The sequence below is a fragment of the Schistocerca cancellata genome, chromosome 6 (genome assembly GCF_023864275.1).
Source record: "Schistocerca cancellata isolate TAMUIC-IGC-003103 chromosome 6, iqSchCanc2.1, whole genome shotgun sequence".
NCBI lineage: Eukaryota > Metazoa > Arthropoda > Insecta > Orthoptera > Acrididae > Schistocerca > Schistocerca cancellata.
In genome coordinates this window covers 212,099,147-212,125,262 of record NC_064631.1, presented here as the reverse complement: position 1 = coordinate 212,125,262, position 26,116 = coordinate 212,099,147, and positions in this window count along the sequence as shown.

The following is a 26,116-nucleotide window of genomic DNA, read 5'->3' as shown; positions in this document are numbered from 1 at the left end:
GAGAGAGAGACAGAGTGAGTTACTGTGAACACTTCAGTGATAGGGTCGTTCTCATCAGAATCGACAGCAAACCAACGCCGACAACGATAGTTCAGGTGTACATGCCGATGCCGCAAGCCGAAGATGATGAGACAGAGAAAGTATATGAGGATATTCAACGGGTAATTCAGTATGTAAAGGGAGATGGAAGTCTAATATATGGGGGACTGGAATGCAGATGCAGGGGAATAGTGGTGGAAAGGGATACGGGAGAAAATGGACTTGATAGTAGAAACGAAAGAGGAGAAAGACTGAGTTCTGCAATAAATATCAGTTAGTAATAGAGAATACTCTGTTCAGTATTCTCTAAAGGAAGCCGTATATTTGGAAAAGGCCGAGAGATACGGAAGATTTCAATTAGATTACGTCACGGTCAAGTAGGGCCTCCGAAGTGGGATATTAGATTATAAGACGTACTCAGGAGCATATATAGACTCAGATTACAATTTAGTAATGATGAAGAGTAGGCTGAAGTGTAAGAGACTAGTCAGGATGAATCAATCCGCAAAGCAGCGGGATATGGAAGTACTACGAAATGTAGGGACAACGTGTGAAGTTCTCTGAGACTATAGACAGTGCAATACTAATAGCTCAGTAAGCAGTACAGTTGAAGAGGAACGGACATCGCTAAACAGGGCAATCATGGAAGTTGGAAAGAAAATCGTATGTACAAGGAAGACAACTGCGAAGAAACCATGGATAACAGATGAAATACTTCAGCTGATCGATGAAAGGAGGAAGCACAAAAATGTTTAGGGAACTTCAGGAATACACAAATATAAGTCACTTAGGACCCAAAATAAGTGGGAACATATGGAAAACACTGACAAGAAGACGGAACAGAGTAATGCATATGTTAAGGCGTCAGGGATTAACTTCCATCGTACCAGAGGGAGTTGTAGAGGGTAAAAACTGTAGAGGAAGACAGAGATATATCCAGCAAATAACTGAGGCTGTAGGGTGCATTTACTGCTGTGAGATGAAAAATTTGGCACAGGAGAGGAAAGACTGATGACTTAAGAAGAAGGAAAAAAAAAAAAGGCTGCGCCCTCCTACCATCTCGGGATTCTGGCGAGCTAACGCCCCAACTGGACACAATTTGGCACGATATCCCTCAGGAGGACATCCGGCAATTGTGCCAATCAAAGCCTAGCCCAATAACTGCTTGCATAACGGCCATGGTTCGACCAGCGCGTTACTTACTTGCTCAATTTGTAAAGCTCTTCCTTTTGAATACATGATCCAATTTTTCTGAAATTGTAACAATTTGTTTTCTTTTTTTTTTTTGTACTTGTCATCACATCTATCGATTTAGTATAAAACATAGGAAACACAGTTGCAGGAAGCCTTAGTGTTGTAGAATGGAGGTTTTAATTTAGAAAAACACTTTAATTTATCAAAGAGCTAATAATATTTGCTTCGTAAAAGAGAACGACCAGCCTCAAATCGTTTAGTCCTTGGTTGCCAGCGACCACTGAGCATTAGTTCGCAATAGCACTGGGCGTATGTATGTTTGTGTGTGTCTGCGCGCGCGCGTGTGTATGTGTGTGTGTGTGTGTGTGTGTGTGTGTGTGTGTGTGTGTGTGTGTGTGCAAAAAGTTAAAGGCATGTTAAGATTAATGCAAAAGACAGCAATGTAAATTTAATTTTATCTGCTTGATATGGATTTGGATTCTGCAGTAAACTTGTTAGCAGAACCTCGTTATCTAACCTCTCTGGCAAGCGGAACAATCCAAATATCTCACATGCTGATATATAGGTGTTATATTTTCATTGCGAAGATTGCATTGATGTAGCTCTCGTTACTAGTCTATCTTGCACAAACTTCGTTACCTGTGTATTCATGCACAATAATGTATAATTAAGTACGCTGCCGAAAAGCGTCGTGCCAAACTGAACACTGGCATTAAAGATGGTATTCATATATCAGCAATAAATGCCGCTGTAGGTGCAAAGGTGTTTTTGTAGGAGTCCTGTAAATGGTCAAAATCTCGCTACAATAAAATGAAATAATCGTCAGGTGTAAGTTTTTCCATTTGACGCCACTTCGGCGAATTACGAGTCGGTGAAGATGAGATTAAGCGATTAGGACAACAGAAATACCCAGTCTTCGAACGAAGAAAATTCCGATCCGGCGGGGAATCAAACCCAAGGTCCCATGATCTAGAGGCAGTGACGCTGGGCACTAGACCACGAGCTGTGGACAACGCCTTATCGTTGTTTTCATTGAAAAAATGAATCACACTTGTAAACGAACGGAAACGTTTCGAGACATAACTGGAGATCAGAAGTGTGACCCATGGAACACGCCAATAACTAAATAACAATGCTCTGCAGATGACCTTCATGGCTAAAAGCCGTGCGTAGTAACAAGCTCACACGTAGTGCGTACGAACTGAACGCTGCGTTTCTTAACAAAACACCGCCTGACGTTTGTTATCTTTAGGGAAGCCGTGTGGTAAGCGTAAATTCCATTGAGTCGTAAAGCGTGCTGTTTCGGAGAATAAAAGTGGCGTGAGCCCGTTTAGTCATTGCCACTCCTCTCTTCAATGTTCCCGTCTGACGAGTTTTCTTCAGAAATATTAACAGCGCAGGAGCACTGCCGTGAATGCTGAAGGAGCGGAGCTATCTAAACAACTGGTGAGATGCTAGCGTAAAGCCTGTAATGTAAACACTTACGACGTGTGAAGAAAACTAACTGGAATTTTTGTTTTGCTTAAAGAATCTTTAATTACTCATCAACATCAACTTTGTCCTCTTCAAAGTAATCCCCATCAGACATAATACACTTGTGCCTGCGCTTTTTCCAGTCATGGAATCACTTCTGAAACTAACTTTTCATTATGGTGTTCAGCTCATTCAGCGACTCTGTTTTTATCTCATCAGTGGTTTCAAAACGATGGTAGTATTCCTTATTGACCGTACTACCGTAAGGCCGAAACTCGTGATGCACTGTCCCATTGTAATCGAAGAAAACAGTGAGAAGAACCTTTATATGTGATCGAACTTGTCGAATTTTTTGCCGTCTAGGTTCTTCAGACAGGGGACGGTTGGGGCTTGGTTTCGACATCATATCCTATACCCACTTTTTGTCACCTGTTATAACCTTCTTTCGACGTTCTGGACCGTTGTCAGCTTCATTCAGCAATTCCTGAGCCATGGCTATGCGACGTCGTTTTTGGCCAAAATTCAACAATTTCGGGACAAACTTCACTGTGGACATTTCATGCCCAAAACATACGAAGAAATTGACTCGCTTGAGCCAAAGGATACGCCGACATCATCAGCAACTTCTCTGGTGGTGATTTGATGATTTTACAGAACCACTTTCCTTACTTCTTCCACATCGTCATCAGTAATTGATGTGCTAGGGCGAGCAGGGCGGTCATCTTCTTCAGCTTTCTCTCGACCCTTTTTGGCACTTTGATACCACACGTAAACTCTTGTCTTATTCATAGTTGATTTGCCAAAAGCCACAGTTAACATTCCGTATGCGGTGCTGCACTATATTTCATTTTCGATAAAGATTTAAGGCAAATTCTTTGGTCCATATTTTTAGAAAGTAAAAATTGACCGAGCACACTAAAACACGTATAACCTTTTCGACTTTCAACGGTAAACGAAATATTCAAATCTATTGAAAATTCCAACTTACATCAGGAACACGTGTACCAAGAAGATAAAAAAATTCAAAATAGGATGTATAAATCCCGCGAAATTAAAAAATGCCCGTTACTTTTAGATCACATCTCTTATGCTCGCGACATAACGGGAATACATGGTGATGATAGTGCTAACTGGCACGATGCGACTTTGTGTCACTGCAGAGAAGGAAGCCAGTGTCCCGTACTCTCGGTCGGGTATCACGTACTTTCACTTCAAGTTAACCGGGTGAAGAAGACCTCTGTGCTGCTTGACTACATCGTTGACGTGGACAGGGAGAGGTGGCGCAGTGGTTAGCACACTGGACTCGAATTTGGGAGGACGACGGTTCAGACCCGCGTCCGGCCATCCTGACTTAGGTTTTCCGTGATTTCCCTAAATTGCTTCAGGCAAATGCCAGGATAATTCCTTTGAAAGGGCACGGCCGACTTCGTTCCCCATTCTTACTTAATCCGATGGGACCTATAACCTCGCTGTTTGGTTCCCTTTCCCCAAATCAACCAGCCAACTGGCGAGCAATAACTAGTAAGAGTCACAACCGTCTAATGTCTAGGAGTAAACATCCGAAGCACTTTAAGACAGGGCGTCCGTATAAAACTAGCTGTAGTGAAGGCCGATACCGTACTGAAATTGACTGAGAAAATTTAATCCAGCCCCTAAGGAAGTAACGTACGGAACGCTCGTTTGAGGGTATTTCTCATTAGTGTCGAATTATTGCCAGGCAACAGAGGAGTTCAGGAGCTGAGCTTTCCGCCAAATATTCGTTTAGTTCCCACGAGAGCGTCGCTGAGACCCTCATTACTTATTATCCCTATCACATTTTTGAGAGCGCACGTTCCAAGAAGAGACGGTACCTGCTACTTCCTGAGACGTGAATCTCACTCAGTAGCCATAACATTAAAATCAGGAAAATTCGAGCTTACGCAGACGCTCTGCGAACTGTATTGAACTGTATAACTGTAGAACGAAGCGAACAGTGAAGAATCGAGGCGGGCAGAAGGGGAGGGGGAGGGGGGAAGGCGGATAAAGCGATCATAGTAGTATAGTTGTACCCTTTGTTACATACTGTAAGATGACTTTCGCTATATAAATACACTAAGACAGACAGAAAGAAAATCGCAATACCAAGATGGAATTGAGTGAGATAAATGAAAGTTGGGAGACGTGTTTCTACTTCCGGAAGATGATGGCTATTAAAATTCTGTGCCATTCGGATAAGACTGGCGCTAGTGGCGCCACTAGGAGTATGAAAATCAGATTCGCTATAAATACACGCTGTAATGGCCGTGAGCGTTAGTTACCTTTCAGATTTGACGTGGTGAGTACCTTTAAGAGTACCTTTAAGACGACAAAGACACTATTATCAACAGCTTACTGACTTGAACGAGGTCGTATAACAGGGCTACGAGAAGCTGGATGTTCCTTCCGAGATATTGCAAAAAGACTTTGCAGCAACATAGCCACTGTACATGATTGCTGCCAGCGTTGATCAGGGGAAGGTACAGTAGCAAAACCAGGCTCCGGACTGCCACATGGCGCTACTGAGAGGGAAGACGTCTTGTTCGGCTCATGGCCATTGCACATCGTATTGCGTCTGCAGCAGCAATGTGAGCAGCAGCTGACACCACAGGGACACAACGAATTGTAACACATCGGTTACTTCAAGGACAGCACCATGCCAGATCCCCTGCAGCGTGCATTCCACTGACAGCAAACCATCACAATTTGCGACTTGAGTGGTGTCAAGCGACAACTAATTGGAGGTTTAAGTCGAGTTCTGTCATGTTTCCTGATGAAAGACGATTCTGCTTCGTTGCCAGTGATGGCCGTGTGTTGGTTAGAAGGAGGCCAGATGAGTACCTGCAACCATCCTGTCTACTTGCTCGACGCACTTGACCTACACCTTGAATCATGGTCCGAGGTGCGATTTCGTATGACAACAGGAGCACTCTCGCGGTTGTTCCACGCCTCTTAACTGCAAATTTCTACGTCAGTCTGATTATTCAACTTGGTTTTCTCCCATTCATGAGTATCAATACAGGGGGTCTCTTCCAACAGAATAACGCCCGCCCACATACCACTGTTGTAACCCAATGTGCTCTACAGAGTGTCGTCAAGTTCTCTGGGCCTGCTCGATCAGCAGCTATGGCCGTAATCGAGCACGTATGCGACATCATTGGACGACAACTCCAGCATTATCCACAACCAGCATTAACTCTCCCTGTATTGACCGACCAAGTGCAACAGGCATGGAATTCCATCCTACTAACACATCTGGCAGCTGTACGACACAATGGATGCACGGTTGAAAGCTTGCGTTCAACATTTTGGCAGGCATACCGGTTATTAATGTACCAGCATTTTTCATATCCAATGGCTTATCTCGAGCTTGCACTTACTTGTGATCTTGCAACTTTAATCACTTATACATGTTACCTAGCTAAATGTATTCCCAGAATTTAATTAAATTACTTGCTTCTTGGTTTGTGAATTTTTTCTTTTTTTTTCGTCAGTGTGTAAAAGTACGTCAAGTATCCATCTTCTTAGTTTCCAAGGAACTCCAAGTTCCCGTCCTTCCATTTTAGTGAAACTACATGTTTCTGATCCATAGGTTAGGACTTGTCCGACGCTTAGTTCTCCTCGTCAGTAGTTTAGACACTAGAAGTTTTTGTATGGAGTAGTGGGCTTTGTTACCATTTTGCACTTTTACTTGTCTGCGATTTTGTTCGTCTAATATTGTGCCCAGAAATTTAAACTGTTGAACGCTAAAACTAAACGATCAGGACTCGGGAGGATCGACGATCCTGACCGACAGCCGTGTCATCCTCAGTCTATAGGCGTCACTAGATGCGGATATGACCGTTGTCAGTTTACGAGTCACTGCTTCCCAGTGGAGTATTTCATCAATATGCGTCACAAGGGCTGAGTGCATCACGCTCGCCATACAGTGCTCGGCAGGCGGAAATGTGACCCATCCACGTGCGAGCCAAGCCCGATAGCGCTTCCGTTTGGCGATCTGTCGGGAACAAGTTTCATCACAGCGGTAAGGCCGTTGGTACTGTAGGTTCTAGCACCAACACAGACCAAATATGGTCGGTGACAGAAGTTATCTATAGTCTACATCTACATCTACATGGATACTCTTCAAATCACATTCAAGTGCATGGCAGAGGGTTCATCGAACCCACCTTCACAATTCTCTAATATTCCAATCTCGTTTAGCGCACGGAAAGAACGAACACCTATATCTTTCCTTACGAGCTCTGATTTCCCTTATTTTATCATGGTGATCGTTTCTCCCTACGTAGGTCGCCGTCAACAAAATATTTTGCATTCGGAGGAGAAATTTGGTGATTGGAATTTCGCGAGAAGATACCGCCGCAACGATTAACGCCTTTGTTTTAATGATGTCCATCCCAAAGACTGTATCATTTCAGTGACACTCTCTCCCTTACTTCGCGATAAAACAAAACGTGCTCCCCATCTCTGAACTTTTTGATTGTCGATTTGCTATATAGCTAGAGAAGGAGGCCGAAATGCACGCGTCAACTCACGCAGGTGGGCGGTAGGTCTGAAACAGGATACGTAATGAATGCTATAAAGAAAAGTACGTAGCTGCTGGAATACTTAACTTTAATCCATCATTTGTATACAGCATTCTTGATGATACAAGTGAGACTCTCTCTAGAAATGGTTAATGGCGCCTTGCTAGGTCGTAGCCATGGACTTAGCTGAAGGCTATTCTAACTATCTCTCGGCAAATGAGAGAAAGGCTTCGTCAGTGTAGTCGCTAGCAAAGTCGTCGTACAACTGGGGCGAGTGCTAGTACGTCTCTCTAGACCTGCCGTGTGGTGGTGCTCGGTCTGCAATTACTGACAGTGGCGACACGCGGGTCTGACATGTACTAATGGACCGCGGCCGATTTAAAGCTACCACCTAGCAAGTGTGGTGTCTGGCGGTGACACCACACGATTCTATCTGGTAAGGATCCCACACCGTGCAGCAGTATTCTAAGAGGACGGACAAGCGTAGTGTAGGCAGTCTCCTTAGTAGCTTTGTTACATTTTCTAAGTGTCCTGCCAATAAAACGCAGTCTTTAATTAGCCTTCCCCACAACATTTTCTATGTGTTCCTTCCAATTTAAGTTCTCCGTAACTATAATTCCTACATATTTAGTTGAATTTACGGCCTTTAAATTTGACTGATTTATCGTGCAACCAAAGTTTAACGGATTCCTTTTAACACTCGTGTGGATGACCTCACACTTTTCGTTATTTAGGGTCAATTGGCCATTTTCGCACCACACAAATACTTTTTCTAAATCGTTTTGTAATTTGTTTTGATCTTCTGATAAGTTTATTAGTCGATAAACGACAGCGTAATTTGCAATCAATCTGAGACAAATGCTAAGATTGTTTCCCAAATCGTTTATATAGATAAGGTACAGCAAAGGGCCTATGACACTATCTTGGGCAACGCCATAAATCACTTCTGTTTTACACGATGACTTTCCCTCGATTACTACGAACTGTGAGCTCTCTGACAGGAAATCGCGAATCCAATCACATAACGGAGACGATATTCCATAAGCACGCAATTTGACTACAAGCAGCTTGTGTGATACAGTGTCAAAAGCCTTCCGGGAATCCATAAATACGGAATTAATCTTAAATCCCTTGAAAATAGCACTCAGCACTTCATGCAAGTAAACCGCTAGTTGTGTTTCACAAGAACGATGTTTCCTAAATCCATGTTAAAAATACTGCTGAAGTCAGTAATCAAAGGGTGAGGTACCGTTAACTCTATTCCTCTGTTTTTTTATAAGGGAGGGATTCTAACATGTCCTTCCATCTATTGGGATAGTATTATTAAGAAGCAGTTAAAATTAAGATAGCAAGTGACTTTAAAATAAGAGATGGTGGTTGTTGTTTGGATTGTTCGTAGAATCCTGGTCTCTCCCTTGTCAAAAAGTGGAAGGACACAGTTAGTCCTACCTCATACGTTGGTTATTAATTTCGCTGTGAATAACTTCTGACGTCGGTCGTATTTGGTTTGTGATGGTGCTAGTGTTTATAGTGTGTGTGTGTTATCTTTCCGGAGTTTCTCTGAAAACTGAGGTTCTAAATGCCCTTGCTCAGCGCCTACTTGCAGCAGTTTTGCAGGGTGTGCTCGTGTCGAAATATCGGCGGTTGTAGATGACGCCACCCGGCTGCATTGCCGTAAGTTATTTGAATATGACAGGAGTGATAAGCACATGTTGTTACCAGCCGGTTGTTACCAGCCGATGAAAGGTTTGTCAACAATGTGGCTGTTGCGTGAAATCCATGCTGCAGCAGCTGCGAACGGTGGCACAGAGGTTGTGGACAGTGCGTTTCTTATAGCTGATACCCAGCGCTGTCCTTACCTAGACGTCTGCGGGCTATTACTCTAATTGGCAGTCATTGCAGGCGAAATAAATGTATTGAGCGACACTTGATTTGTAGCGAAGTATCTCTGTTGAAGTCTCCTGGGAAACTCTTCTACTAGGTCTCTCTCTCTCCCTTCGTGTTCTGCTAAGCATCCAGTGGACTTGCCCGCGCAGTAGATTGGCCAGCTTAGGATCTTCATCACGAAAATTTACTGGTTTAACGGCAACATTCAAAGACTTTGCGCTACACTTTCTACACACGCGCTAAAAGATACACATCAAGAAATTTTCCTCAGAAAGCATTCCAAGATCATCATTTTACTTTGCCTGGCGCCTATAAGCACCTTTTTCGGTGGAACTATCCATTTATCAGATCAGTCTCCGATAAGCGTCTTTACTCTACAAGGTATCCGCATGCCAATTGCTGGCCAAAATACAGGCTGGGTGTGTGCCCATGCCTTCTGGTCAGGCAATGAGAACCGTAAACCGTCATGTGGCATCTTTCACGACTTCCAGTTCCAAGCTCCAGATTGTTCCTGGCCAACAGAGCGCCCTTTCTCCAGCTTGTCATAAGGTTGTTGGGCATCCTGTGAGTAGATACATTAAAACTTTTTTTCTTAACATTGACGTAATTAATTTATATGTTAAGGTAAGGAAGATCGTTCCAGGGGATCAAAGAATGGACAGAGGTGAAGGTTTGATGAAACGGGCGGGAAGAAAGTGGTGTAGTATGAGAATGTAGAATAATAGTGATAAGCTATTGAACTTGCAGCTACAGGATCAAGCTGTATGGAGAAGTTGTCAGCAATGGAACCAGAATAACAGAAGCTTATTGTCACTATTAGTTACTTTAAGTTACGACACATCATTTACTTTGTCTCTTTTATGTGTTTGTGAAGCAAGAAAGAGCTGTCGAGTGAGTGAGAGAGAGAGAGATAATTGAGTTAGGGAGACAGACAAGGAGTGTGGCTGAAAGAGATGTAAAAGAAAAACAAATGACCGTTAAAATGAGAGTGTCATTAAATGAGAGAGTGCAACAGGAATTGCGAAACCTAATTTAGTAGAACCATTCCTGCAAGAAACGTTAGTTCTAGAGTTGTAATTTTAGCATAATCTGTGACATTTTCAAATTTATTGAAATGAGTCAGATAAATATGCACACTGAGCCGTTGGGGAGGAAAGTAGTGGTTGTTGAATATTGAAATGAGGCTGCTGTATTCCCTTTAGTTCTGATCACTGAGAATATTTGTGGGATTTAACAGATGTTATGTATCTCCGGCAACTGGACTATAATGAGTATCACATTGTTAATGACAAGTCGTGAGCATTATAGGTTAATGGAACAAAGCGAGAAGCCTTCAAACATATGAATCACGATACAGCACCGCATAAACATATTTCAAGAGCACACTACTAAAATACTATTGCCGGCCGGAGCGGCCATGCGGTTCTAGGCGCTACAGTCTGGAACCGAGCGACCGCTACGCTCGCAAGTTCGAATCCTGCCTCGGGAATGGATGTGTGTGATGTCCTTAGGTTAGTTAGGTTTAATTAGTTCTAAGTTCTAGGCGACTGATGACCTCAGAAGTCAAGTCGCATAGTGCTCAGAGTCATTTGAGCCATACTATTAACTTGAATGCAACAATAGGTGAGCAATATTAGCTTTAAATTAAATATGTCTAACTAGCTGATGACTACGGGTCAATTTGGCTCATATACAGGGTGAATCAGAACTCCACCGACAATCCTTCAAACTTTTTTCAGGAATACCTTCTGAATATTTTGGTATAAGGGACGCATGGTCTCCAGCAACTCGTTAGAGAGCTATTGCATTTCTTTCGGTTTCTTACCCAGTTAGCTTTGTTTTTGTTTTGGATTGGAAATAGTGCACAACAGTACAACTGACGATGATACGCGCTGTGCGTCTAGCTTCCATTCTCTCGTGGTACCTGCTGTTGAAGACGGTAATGTCCTACTTACCTTGATGCGCTCAACTTTGTAATCAATACTGCACGGTTCTTTCTAGGGTTTAGTTTTCCGGCAGTGTTAATTGTGCGTTAACAAAAATGTTCAAATGGCTCTGAGCACTATGCGACTTAACTTCTGAGGTCATCAGTCGCCTAGAACTTAGAACTAATTAAACCTAACTAACCTAAGGACATCACACACATCCATGCCCGAGGCAGGATTCGAACCTGCGACCGGAGCGGTCGCTCGGCTCCAGACTGTAGCGCCTAGAACCGCACGGCCACTCCGGCTGGCTGTGCGTTAACAGTAATACACTGCAGTGCTACAGACAAGATTATTGATGAAGAGTTGGCCGACATGCCCCTCGATATGGGTTCATTGAATGCAACGGTACGACGACGCTATATTGAGATGTTCCTGCAATGACGGCAACCACATCACACTACGTTTCCATCTGTACTCAGGCGGTGCCTACGAGAAACTGGACCCTTACTTGTTAGAATGGCTTGATACTGGCTATGTGAGATATGCTCGAACACGCGTTATGGAAGTGAGTGCGTTACACGCTATTGGTGTTTGTCCAGCCTCTAGCAGTCTGCGCGTTGCACGAGCTCTGAACACACACCCCAATCGACTGTTTTGTGAGTCTCTCATGAGCAACAATTGCTCTCGTATCACCCACAGATAGTGCAATAATTCCAGCCGCTGACTTCCCATTTCCAATGTCGTTTGAAAATAAGTTATCATAGCAATGTCCAGAAAACCCAAATTTTCCTTCTTTCGTGTTTTTTACACAGGAATCCATGTTTACAAAAGAGGACATTTTCAATAGTAAGCTATGTTTGGGGTGACAAAACTCCACACTCTTCGTATGTCGATGCTATCAGCGGAACTTTTCTGTAAATGTACAGACTGGTATTGTCAACGATTTTGTGAATGAACCTTACCTACTTCGTCATGCAATGAACGGAGTCGTGTACAAAACGTTCCTTCAACATGCCCTCCAACAGCTCCTACAAAATCTGCCGCCGAGAATTCGGAGAATTCGTCAGCTTATGCGTTTTCGTAACGTTGGCACACTTTGCACTCGGTGTCAGGAATCGCAATACGCTTTGGACGACAACGGACTGATCGTGATGATCCTGTTCCATGGTCAACTCGATCACCAGACGTGACACAAATGCACTTCCTGTTCTGCGGAGCCTATTTCACGAGGCTCCGGTCGACACTCACACAGACATGGCTGCTGACGAGGGAAACACCTCATCTCACCAACCTCAGATTTAGTGGTAAGAGGGCCCAGTGGACAGCATGTCAAAAGCAGAACAAAGATCAAGCTTGAAAGCAGGAAGAAGGTGTACTAAACTGTGAAAAAAATCGAAAGAGAACAGAAAGTAGAATATAGAGCTGTAGTGAAGAAAAACTTCGTCGTGGCTGAGTGGATACGGTGTTGGAGTGCCGAGCGAGCGACCCGTCTTCAAAACTCCCTCGTACGAAAGTTTTTTTTTTTTTTCAAAAATGGCTCTGAGCACTATGCGACTTAACTTCTGAGGTCATCAGTCGCCTAGAACTTAGAACTAATTAAACCTAACCTAAGGACATCATACACATCCATGCCCGAAGCAGGATTCGAACCTGCGACCGTAGCGGACGCTCGGCTCGCTTTATTTAAATTTGTGTCTGTATCGTGGTGTAACGTCCGTTTGCAACAGCGAGGTGTAAGGCAGGGACCTATAATGACAGTTGATTCTGCACAACTACTCTTTTAGCAGCCGAAAGGATGTGGCTTTCGAATGTGAACCGCAAACATTTGATGACAAGGCGAAAAGTCAACCGAATTCTCCACCGAAAAACACGTCTGGTGTGTCAGTCATGGCATTAGTGACAGTATGTGTGTCGTACGTATGATGAGAATGCCTTACCGACGCAATTAATGTGTACGACTGGTAAGTGAGTGAGATATTCCTCCTTGCTCGATATAGGTGTTCGTATGAATGTGTGATCTCTCCCAAGGAAATGATGAAAACAATAGTTTTTCACATAATCTGCAACAAATGAACGCAACGCTTTCACAATCACACAGTTTCTCTGTGCCCTGTCAAAACATACGTTTTTAACGTTTTTGAAGTTCCGTTTTGGAAGTCTAGACTCCAGTTGCTTTGTTGCAACATAGACCACACACGTTTATTTGTTGTTTTCATTTCTGTGAGACGTTTATGTGCTACCTCGCCTGTCCTTACTATTCATCACATTTACTTGCAACGGTACCTTTTTTTTAATCACACGACTAATATTCTACATTAGTATGACAACTGCCATGACCACAGAAACAGAACAAACATCTCAGTGACCGGACGGACAGTCGTGCTGCTAGTTTAGTTTGCTCTTTATTGTACTTCTTGTTCTTGGACCGATCACTTTTTTTTTCACAGTTCAGTTCACCTTCTTCCTGTTTTCGCGCTTGATCTGTGTTAAGTTTTTGTCTGGCTATCCACTGAGCCATCTTACCACTAAATCTGAGGGTTGTGCGATGGGGAGTTTACCTTGTAAGATTATCACAGTCACGGAAGTGGTACACCGACCTCCTGGAATTCTAGAGGATGTAAGAGAGTCAATAGGGCGTCGCTGCATACTCGGCCGTAATCATAGTGGTCGAAATATTTAACACCTGTGACGGAACCCGTGCTGTACTGTTGTAACGTACCTACAATAAATAAAGCCTAAGGTCGTCTGTGAAAATGGACTCGATGAGTAACGTGAGCTATCAGTAATCGGAATCTAACCTGAATAACACTGTGTGCGCGTTCTATTAGTGTCAATTTCACTGTCGATGGTGTTAAGACAGCAACCAGCCACAAATTTACTTTGAGTTCCTTTATTCAAAGGAAACCGTTACCGGTTTTGAATCGTTGCGATTCATCATCAGACGGTTTACATGCTTTCTTTCTGACATTTGGTGTGTTTTTTATAGATTAATTGTCGTGAAACGTCGGTTTCGAGTGATTGTTTCCATAACGTTCATCCAATCGATGTAAATGCATTTCCACTGCATCCTCGTTGTTGCACACGTAATAGTTTTCACTGTACACTTTAGATTTGTCGCTGAGATCATTCCAACCACACACCACATGTTTTGGTACAAACAAAAAAAGTACAACAAAAAAAGCATGTAAACCGTCTGATGATGAATCGCAACGATTCGAAACCGGTAACGGTTTCCTTTGAATAAAGGAACTCAAAGTAAATTTGTGGCTGGTTGCTGTCTTAACACCATCAACATTTGTCTTCAAAAACAGCCACGGTCTCCAACATGTCATCATATGACAAAATTGAATTTCACTGTCATTTAAGCCCTCAACAGATCGTTACATGCGAAACTTAAAACTAACATTTGGATAAGCTGTCTGACTGCGTATTTGAATATGAAAAACTACAGGAAAAAATGAACCTGTAGCAATGAATACCTAAGGTATCTGACTGTGTATTTGAATAAGAATTTACGGATGATAACAGAATCTGGATTGTGCAACGGAATTTACTGGATTAGCGTACATGACATGTTGTGATGTGTCAGTGTGTCTATTTTGGCCCTGAATTTTACTCTCACCTCTTTAAATGACTGCCTTTTTCCAAGTGGTTTACAGCTACTCGCAGCAGCATGTACCAGCAGCGGCTAAAGCTTATTGTTACTAAGAATGAATTTAACAAAGAGGAGTTTGCTTGGGTCCGGTTAACTACTAAATAACTTTTATGAAGGTATTTCATAAATTAAGTCTATTTAAAAACTTCAGAAATCATCATGACCAATAATAGTTAGACAAGTATTCATAATGGTGAAATGCCTGACAATGACCTTATAAGTATCAATAATGGCTGAGTGCCAGATTAACAAATTATTTCAATTTCAAAGTTACATTAACATTTAATAACCTCAGCATATTTATAAATTAGATGTGGAGAATTATTTGGAGGATAAGGAGTCTTCTTTAATTGACAAGCACAACATGGGATTATTGCAAACTCGGACTAACAATCACGAGCCTACCGGTGCAATTTCGCTTTACGCTATACTTGCGAATTTTTCCTTGAATTCCATCTTCAAGCGTAGTTAAGCCATCTAAAACTCTCCTGGCCATATAAATGAAATCAGGCCTTGAGTATGGTAAGATCTGCCATCACCGACGTGAGGGCAGCAAAGACACGTCTTCTGTCTCCGAAGTCTCGACCAACAGTACTGAAATTTTACTCTCGCAGACAGACCTCACCTCACAACAATGGTTAGAATCGCGTTCCCAGTTTTCGCCCTCAGAATGTTACTATAAATACCTGAGTACTTATTTATTTCCATAGAGAATCGCAGAATCTTACACAATGCCAAGAATAGCCTTAAGTTGGCTATATTGTTTTCGACACTCAGTGTAATATTTAATCAATGTAATGGAGAGTTCTGACACAATCCTTACACTGTACACTGACAGAACGGATTGCACACACTGTGATAAATGTGGACGTCTTTCGTGTGAGAATTGTTGCATTACTCTGTGTTATCTGTTGTACAGTTTGGTTCTTGCATATTACAATTGCACACACTGTGATAAATGTGGACGTCTTTCGTGTGAGAATTGTTGCATTACTCTGTGTTATCTGTTGTACAGTTTGGTTCTTGCATATTACAGACTTCTTCACTATTAGTAAGTTATTTCCACAACTGCAAGGGTGATTCAGGTAACAAAACGAAAAAATCATATTCTTACTCTTCAAGAGCCACCGGAAACCATAGGTGCCTTATACCAACAGCTCAATAATATTCATGTCTGGGGAGTTTTGGTGACCAGCGGAAGTGTTTAAACTCAAAAGAGTGTTCCTGGAACCACTCTGTAGCACTTCTCGACATGTGGATGTCGCATTCTCCTGATGGAATTTCCTAAGTCCGTCGGAATGCACAATGGACATGAAGGAATTCAGATGATCAGACAGGATACTTACGTAGGTGTCACCTGTCAGATTCGTATCTGGACGTATCAAGTGTCCCATATCACTCCAACTGCACACGCCCCACACCATTATAGAGCCTCCAACAGCTTGAACAGTCCCCTGCTGACATGCAGCGTTCATGGATTCATGAGGCTGTCTCCACACCCCGCCGGCCGGAGTGGCCGAGCGGTTCTAGGCTCTACAGTCTGGAACTGAGCGACCGCTACGGTCGCAGGTTCGAATCCTGCCTCGGGCATGGATGTGTGTGATGCCCTTAGGTTAGTTAGGTTTAATTATTTCTAAATTCTAGGGGACTGATGACCTCAGAAGTTAAGTCCCATAGTGCTCAGAGCCATTTGAACCATTGTTTTCTCCGCACCCATACACGTCCGACCAGGCAACACGTTTCAAGTCATCAATAGTACAATGTCGGTGTTGACGGGCCCAGGCAAAGCATAAAGCTTTGTGTCGTACAGTCATCAAGGGTACACGAGTGGGCCTTCGGTTCCGATAGCCCGTATCGATGATGTTTCGTTGAATGGTTCGCACGCTGACACTTTTTGATAACTCGGCATTGAAATCTGCAGTAATGTGCGGAAGGGTTGCACTTCTGTCACGTTGAACGATTCTCTTCAGTCGTCGTTGGTCCCGTTATTGCAGAATCGTTTTCCGGACGCAGCGATGTCGGACGTCTGATGTTTTGCCGGATATTCACGGTACTCTCGTGAAATTGTCGCACGGGAAAATCCCCACTTCATCGCTACCTCGGAGATGCTGTGTCCCATCGCCCGTGCGCCGATTATAACACCACGTTCAAACTCACGTAAATCTTGATAACCTACCATTGTAGCAGCAGTAATCGATCTAACAACTGCGCCAGGCACTTGTGTCTTATATATGCGTTGCCGACCGCAGCGCCATATTTTGCCTGTTTACATGTATCTGTATTTGAATACGCATGCCTATACCAATTTCTTTGGCGCTTCAGTGTATATAGTTACTGAACATTCAGCAAAAGAAGTGAGGCAGCATGTAGATATCCACTTCATCGCCAGTGTTTGTCTGGCCAGGGAAGGAGAAATGGTACAGTAAACTCCTTATCAACAGACTCTACCAAAGTGGCCCGCGTTAAATCCAAAACCTCTCCGCAATGTCTGATGGACTGACGTCATGTAACACTGTTATAGAAATGGAAATGGGCGTAGGGGGGTCCTTGGTGCTTTTCAGGGGGAGTAGGGATGAATATAACGGCATTAGGTTTCATTCTCGCCCATTTTTCACCTTTAAACATCCAAACACACCACTACACTTCATACACAGTCATCATATTCATCTATACGAGCCAGTTACATTTATGCTACCTGTCAAGCAGGCCGCTAAAGTAGTGTCAATTTAGAAAATGGTAGTGTCAGATAGCGAGTTACACGAGTTAATTCATTTTCAGTAAGGGCGTAACATTGAGATCAACTTATACATTTTTCGAGCCCCAAATCCATTACTCTCATGGATATACGCAACTTCTGGTTGTTGTTTAGTCTAGCATCGCAAGTCCATGGCTTCACGTGATGTCTGAGGTGATCTTAAAGATAGCAAACAGGATTATTACTTAAGATTTGTTTATTACTATTATTATTATTATTATTATTATTATTACTCTCTAACACATAAAAATTGCGTGCCTCTTGCCCTTCAGTATGGCGGTCATCAGTGGTGCGACCGTACTATTACTGAGAAATGAATGCATACAGTGTCATCTGAACCTGTCGCTCCCGTCACTCCGCTAGCAACGAGAGAAAAACCGTCCACCATCAACTGAGGCAGCTTTTTTTTTATTGTGATGGTTTCTGGTGTAATGTTTATGAAGACGACAAAAAAATGTGAAAATTGCGAAGTGTCTTTTGAATCAAACTATCGTTTACACAATTTCAAATGACAGTGAACGACGATTTTCAGCTACAATCAGTGGATTAACATAGAATTCGGGTCCCCTCAGGTTTACATGCAAATCGTGTTTGCACATATTGACTGAATTGGGGCGGCATGGGGATAGGAGGGCTAAAAACTTATTAGATTGGCGCATAAGTTAGTAGCTTTTATGTTTTGTTTGTTGGTATTAGAGTTGCTATGAATTTATTTATCGATTGTCTTTTTTATTTGTAGTTCACTGTTGGAGATAGTGAGTGGAGCTACGGACACTAGAAAATGGAGTGTCATGTGGAGACGTCGTAATATTTCCGACATATTCTTCTGTTTGAGTTCAATAGAGGGATGACAGACGGGGATAATGCCATTCGACAGAGCGCAACAAGAAATGTTGTTCTCGTTTTAAGGAAGATCTTTTTGACATTAGTCTCCCTTCACGTTCAGGAGTACTTTCATGGTTTGCTGAAGATCGTTTAATCGCATTAATCCACAAATATCCACGTCATTGTAATAGAGAATACATCTTTGTCCATCAACAAAGTCAAACATTCTACAGTGATAGCGTCCACAAACTGGCCTCTCATTGGGAGAAATGTGTTAGTTGCCGGGGTGACTACGCTGAGAAATAAATACGTAGACATGAAGAATAACGATGAAGAACGTCAAAAACGTTTGTTTCATTAAAAGCTTTAAGAGCTTTCACATAAAAACTCGAAGGTATTACTTTATAGCGCACTCTCGTAGTTTTGCATCGACAATGCCTCATCCAGTCTCGTGGACAAAGAGGAGATGTCTGTTAATCTGAACACATGGAAGAAACAGCAAATTAAGCGCGTTTTTGTTCCTTCATGGTGTAGGCACGTTACCGCGCTGTCGAAGTTTCTCTGTAACAGTATCGTTCAAAACAGTCGTTTCTCTATCCACTAAATTACTGGGCACATATTAACATTTACCTGCGCTGCGTAGCAACGAAAATTTTCCTCTTCCGAGAGTCTTCCACCTGGAATAACTTTTGTATATGGATGATGTAGCTTGACTAGCAATTAGATGCAAATATTAAATTCACAGCTTAGAATTTGCTGACAGTTTTGATGTGCACTGAAAACCTCTACACCTTCGTTATAACTTTATAACTTCATTTCGGATCACTTTTTCCTTGTCACAGTTCATCCATAAAGTACGCTCCTCCGCTGCAAAGAGTGGAGCTCTGGGAGCCGCCTACCGGCCGCTGTGGCCGAGCGGTTCTAGGCGCTTAGTCTGGAGCCGCGCTGCTGCTGCGGTCGCAGGTTCGAATCCTGCCTCGGGCATAGATGTGTGTAATGTCCTTAGTTTAGTTAGGTTTAAGTAGTTCTAAGTGTAGAGGACTCCCATAGTGCTTACAGCCATTTGAACCATTTTTGGGGGACGCTGAAGGATCCAGAAAACGAGTAAGGAATGTGCTGGCTCGACTGTATGTTCTTCTAGTATCTGAAAGTTCTGTTTATCTCAATAAACGTCATATTTTTCATTGCTTCCCCTGCCAGACCTGACCTAAGACTGTGCAGTGACCAACCCGAGTTGAACCAAGTGTTTGGACTACACAAGTAGAGAATGACAGGCAACGTGGGCCGAGGTACAGTTATCTTTTCCACGTAGTGTGTATTGCTAATGCTGAGAATCGGTGTCGCGTCCGCTGTTATCGCCTTAACTCCTCAGTTTACAATTCCGCCAGATGCCTTGTAGATGAAGATAACTCACGTTTACAATTCCGGTTGCGAAAGCATACAGGAAAAGATTCACACTCCTCTTGAACTGCCCCTGTGAAATGTACGGGGAAATTATACTATCATCTCTACACAGCAAATCCTCTTTTTTTCGGTAACTTGGTGTGCCTATTTGAGTTTCCAGGTATCAGATAGCATGCCTACGATCACTTTGTTTCTATGTGGTAAGAGAGGCCAGTGTTGTGGTGCCGGGCTGAGATGTCTCTTTTCTGAATGAAATCCAAGAGGTCTTCTAGCATGTCTAGTTAAAGTACGACTTTCTATTTACTTTTTTTCCATTTAATGCGTTTGCCAAGCTGTAAAATGTGAATTTTCCTGGAACTTGGAGAAGAGCGCTTAACTACATGTTACGGAAGATTAATGGGACAGACGACGGTAGATCCCATTTGTTCAGTCTAAATGTGCACGGTGTGTATGTTTAAATAAGCGCCCTCATGGGCCGCTTTATGAGCAACAAATATGGAAGAACTGCTTCTAATAATTTCCGGGTATGCAGCCGGATCCCGTCGCCATCCTGCCACGATATTTCGGCCCAGAGACGTCCGGCCATCATCAGGTGCGACTGCACCTGGGTTCTTCAGTAGTTGTGTACTCACCTGATGATGGCCGGACGTCTCTGGGCCGAAATATCGTGGCAGGATGGCGACGGGATCCGGCTGCATACCCGGAAATTATTAGAAGAAGAAATACGCCGGGAAAATTTCAGAAGTCACATGGAAGAACTGCTCAAAAACCTAGGCGTCAGTCAGTGTAGTGTGTCAGTATCTGTGACCCTCCAGTCACACATGGAAGAACTACTCATCAACCTATTCGTCAGTCAGTGTAGTGTGTCGGTGTAGTGTGTATCTGTGACCCTCCAGTCAAGTCCTAAGAGTGTTACAAGTCATACACGGAGTGATTTTATCGACTTGAGAGCTCTGCTGGCACGTGATCGGCAGTATAATTGGACCTATTGTTAGTCACGTCATGTTCTGAAGTTTATAATCACTCGGGACAGCGATGAGACCATTGTGAGCAAATTTTTCCTGAGGTGAGTCCCAAACGTTGTACAGGTATATCGCATCCGAGTTAAGCCTCTGGCCGAGAATTTGATCGCGTATTTCCACCAAACTGCGAGGATGCTGATGTCAGCGTTTTACCTACAGTTTCAACATGAGCCACAGATTTTCTATGAGCTTCAAGTCAGATGATTTTGCAGGCCACTCGAAATGTAATAGGGTGAAATACTGTTCAGATATCTGGTCATAAATCCTACCGGCAAGACGAACTTTTCTATTGCGGTCTTTATGTGGCTGTGTGAGTAATGCCGTCGTGAGGTGAGCGGTTCGTAATGATTTTGATTCACAGATCGTGAAACGCGTCTGCCGTCCCTCTCAGTCAGGATCGTTTTCAGTTCACAATTCTGACGTCGTATTTCGTGGGCATTAACGTTACACCACTGCATGTAGATATATTGAATAGTCTGCCGTGAAATACCAACAAATCCGACAACTTCACACACCGTATGGCCATGGACACGGCCAAACACGACTGAAACTTTTTGCCGCTCTGTCACGTCCTTACATTCACCCACGTTTTCGCACAATATCCGGTTGAAACATAAATGACTCATTGAGCGCTACTTCCTTATGCCCACGTAGAGGCAGCGCGTGCGCGATTGAGCATGTAACGCTATGCCATCTTCAGAGGCTTAACAATTCATCTGTGCGTTAGCACTATGTTCAAATGTGAGTGAATTTCTAAGGGACCAAACTGATGAGGTCATCGGTCATTGGACGTACACACTACTTAAACTAACATATTCTAAGAACAACACACACACCCATGCCCAAGGGAGGACTCGAACCTCCGGCGGGAGGGGCCGCGCAATCCGTGATATGACGCCTCTAACAGCACTGCCACTCCGCGCGCCAGCACTGGAGTGACTAATTTTTTATCTGGTGGGCTTAATAGCTCCCAACACATTAGCGCAAACATTAAAAGGATAAAACTCATGTAAAGTAATCACATAGGAGCTGCAGAGACCACATACTTCTTTTGATATATGATCGATCTCTGCAATATGTTGTTGTTGTTGTGGTCTTCAGTTAGGGGACTGTTTTGATGCAGCTCTCCGTGCTACTCTATCCTGTGCAAGCCTCTTCATCTCCGAATAAATACTGCAACTTATATCCTTCTGAATCTGCTTAGTGTATTCATCTCTCGGTCTTGCTCTACGAAGTTTACCCTCCACGCATCCTTCCAGTACTAAATTGGTGATCCCTTGATGCCTCAGAACGTGTCCTACCAACCGATCCCTTCTTCCTTTCAAGTTGTGCCACAAATTCCTCTTCTCCCTATTTCAATTCAGTACCTCCTCATTAGTTACGTGACCTACCCATCTAATCTTCAACATTCTTCTATAGCACCACATTTCGAAAGTTTCTATTCTCTTCTTGTCTAAACTGTTTACCGTCCATGTTTCACTTCCATACATGGTTCCACTCCATTCAAATACTTTCAGAAAAGACTTCCTGCACTTAAATCTATACTCGAGGTTACGAATTTCTCTTCGTCAGAAACGCTTTTCTTGCCATAGCCAGTCTACATTTTATATCCTCTCTGCTCCGACCACATCAGTTATATCGCTCCCCAAATAAAAAAACTTATTTACTACTTTTAGTGTCTCATTTCCTAATCTAATACCCTCAGCATCACCTGATTTAATTCGACTACGTTCCATTATCCTCGTTCTGCTTTTGTTGATGTTTGTCTAATATCATTCTTTCAAGACATTGTCCATTCCGTTTAGCTGCTCTTTCAGGTCCTTTGCTGTCTCTGACAGAATTACAATATCATCGGCAAACCTCGAAGTTTTTATTTCTTCTCTGTGGATTTTAATTCCTCCTCCAAATTTTTCTTTTGTTTTCTTTACTGCTTGCTCAATATACAGATTGAATAACATCGGAGATAGGCTACAACCCAGTTTCACTCTATTCTAAATCACTGCTTCTCTTTCATGCCCCTCGACTCTTATGACTACCATCTGGTTTCTGTACAAATTGTAAACAGCCTTCCCCTCACTCTGTTTTACCCCTGCCACCTTCAAACACTGAAAGAGAGTATTCCAGTCAACGCTGTCAAAAGCTTTCTCTAAGTCTACAAATGCTAGAAACGTAGGTTTGCATTTCCTTAACCTATCTCCTATGAGAAGTCGTATAGTCAGGATTGCCTCGGGTGTTCCAACATTTCTCCGGAATCCAAACTGATCTTGCCTGAGGTCGGCTTCTACCAGTTTTTCCATACGTCTGTAAAGAATTCGTGTTAGTATTTTGCAACCGTGACTTATTAAACTGATAGTTCGGTAATTTTCACACGTGTCAACACCTGCTTTCTTTAGGATTGGAATTATTATATTCTTCTTGGAGTCTGAGGGTATTTCGCCCGTCTCTTACATCTTGCTCACCAGATGGTAGAGTTCTGTCAGGGATGGCTCTCCCAAGACTATCAGTAGTTCTAATGGAATGTTGTCTTCTTCCAAGGCCTTGTTTCGACTTAGGTCTTGCAGTGCTCTGTCATATTCCTCACGCAGTATCATATCTCCCATTTCATCTTCATCTACACCTCCTCCATTTCCATAATGTTTCCCTCAAGTACATCGCCCCTGTATAGACCATCTATATACTCCTTCCTGCTTTCCCTTTTGGCTTAGGACGGGTTTTTCATCTGAGCTCTTGATATTCAACAGATGGTTTTCTTTTCTCCAAAGGTCTCTATAATTTTTTTGTAGGCTGTATCTATTTTACCCCTAGTGATACATGCTTCTACATCCTTACATTTGTCCTCTAGCCATCCCAAATCAGTTATTTTGCACGTCCTGTCGTTCTCATTTGTAAGACGTTTGTATTCCTTTTCGTCTGCTTCATTTACTGCATTTATATATTTTCTCCATTCATCAATTACATTCAGTATCTCTTCTGTTACCGAAGGATTTCTACTAGCCCTCTTCTCTTTACTCTTTTTACCTACTTGATCCTCTGCTGCCTTCATTATTTCATCTCTTAAAGCTACCCATTCTTCTTCTACTGTATTTCTTTCCCCTGTTCTTGTTAACCGTTCCCTAATACTTTCTCTGAAACTCTCCATAACCTCTGGTTTTTCAGTTGATCCATCTCACATTTCCTTAAATTCTTAACTTCTCCTATTTCAATCTACAGTTTACAGCCAATAAATTGTGGTCAGAGTCCATATTTGCCCCTGGAAATGTCTTACAGTTTAAAACATGTTCCTAAATCTCTGTCTTACCATTACATAATCCATCTGTAATCTTCCAATGTCTCCAGGCCTCTTCCACGTATAGAACCTTCTTTCATGATTCTTAAACCAAGTGTCAGCTGTGATTAAACTATGCTCTGTGCAAAATTGTACCAGGCGGCTTCCTCTTTCATTCCATTCCGCCATTATTATTAACCTCTACTTACACAATTTGATCAGTATGACCACCGGAAACGTCGACGAAATGCTGCATCCGTAAAACGACGTGATCAACAGATGCTCCCAGCAGTTCCAGAGCAATCTCAGCAATGTCTTCCTGTATACTGGCTTTCACATCAGACAGAGACCGAACATGTCCCTGGCAACCGCATTCTCTTAGATAAACCCAGAGCCAGAAGCTACATGGATTCATTTCAGGTGATACTGCAGGCCGTGCATCTGGAAAACCTCTGGAGATAACACGTTCGTGGAGCTTTGTATTAAGCATATCTTTCACTAGGCTAGTGAAATTAGGTGTTCCCCATATTGCTTGAAAACAATGGTTTCCGCAAAATGGTTCAAATGGCTCTGAGCACTATGGGACTTAACTTCTGAGGTCATCAGTCCCCTAGAACTTAGAACTACTTAAAGCTAACTAACTTAAGGACATCACACACATCCGTGCCTGAGGCAGGGTACGAACCTGCGACCATAGCGGTCACGCGGTTCCAGACTGTAGCGCCTAGAACTGCCCGGCCACCCTGGCCGGCTGTTTTCCGCAGAACTGCGCTCTTTCAAAGCAGGAATCATGTGCCGCACAACGTGGTCTGGTAACATGCAGACATCACGGTATCCTGATAGACTCTGTGGGTGTATTCTCTTCAGAGAAGAGCAGACCACAAATAAAGGTAAGAGTGAATCCACGCCACATAGACACATACGGCGAGTGCAGTGGGTATTCGTGCGTAACACGTAGTTTAACAGTACCCTAAATTCGGCGGTTCTGTGTATTCACAGCACCCTGTAGCGTAAAATGTGCCTCGTCGAGCCAGAGGATATTGCTGGGCCACATGTTATCAACTTCGATTTATGTCATAAACCGAAGAGCAAATTCAGAATATTAATGCGAATCATTAGGTTTCAGTTACTGCGCTGTACGGATCATATACCAGTGGCAGTGTGAAAGAGACCACAAAACTTTCCGTACTGTTGACCATCGGATGGACTATTCTCGTGACACTGCACTACCCGGTGCACGTGCTGCAAGGTCAGTTACAGCAACACCAACCTCGTCAATACCTTCCACCGGAATAGGACGCCTTTCTCTTCCAGGTGCTCCACCAAGCACACACCCATGTTTTCGTATTCCATGATCATCTTCTTTAATCCATTTAGTGACATTGTTCCTCTACCCAGACCTTCCAGTCGGCGATACTGTCTCAATGCAACACTATATTGCTGCTGTTCGCATAAAACAGTTTCACTGACAGTGCACGGTCTCACTTTTCGATAGTCAAACTGTTCACTCACGTTGTGGCTTACCGAATAACAGCGTGGATATCATACCGTCATGCAAACAATGTACAGCGACAGATTTGCACCTGGTGACCAAAATTTGAATTAATTATTTTTTCCACTGTAAATAGGTTACACATTAACACATTAGTATATCTGCCAAGTTTCGCTGCCATATGACAATTAACAGTCCACGCTGTGTCTCCGTGAGTAGCTGCACATTAATCATAACTACCCAGTAGACAGAGGGCACTGTACCACTATAACAGAGCCCAACAGGCAAAAACAGATTTAACTTCAGAGTTCAGTAATCACGACTTAGCGTAGAACACCATTCACATTACTTGGGACAAAAATGCTGTTTCACCAGTGGGATATCCCTGCTAACGAACTTGATAATGTTTCACAATTGCTAAATATGTATTACTCGTATTGGATATAAGGCCTAATCTGGAGTACACTGGGATTTGTCAGGACCCACATTTCGGCTCCTGATATGGACGTCGCTTACTGTAATGGTATGGAACTCTAAATTATAATAAATCATATAGAATGTGAAATTAGTTTTAATTTTTGGTTTTTATTGTTTTTAAGGTTTTTCAGAATATGTTGTACATAAAAAAATTACGAA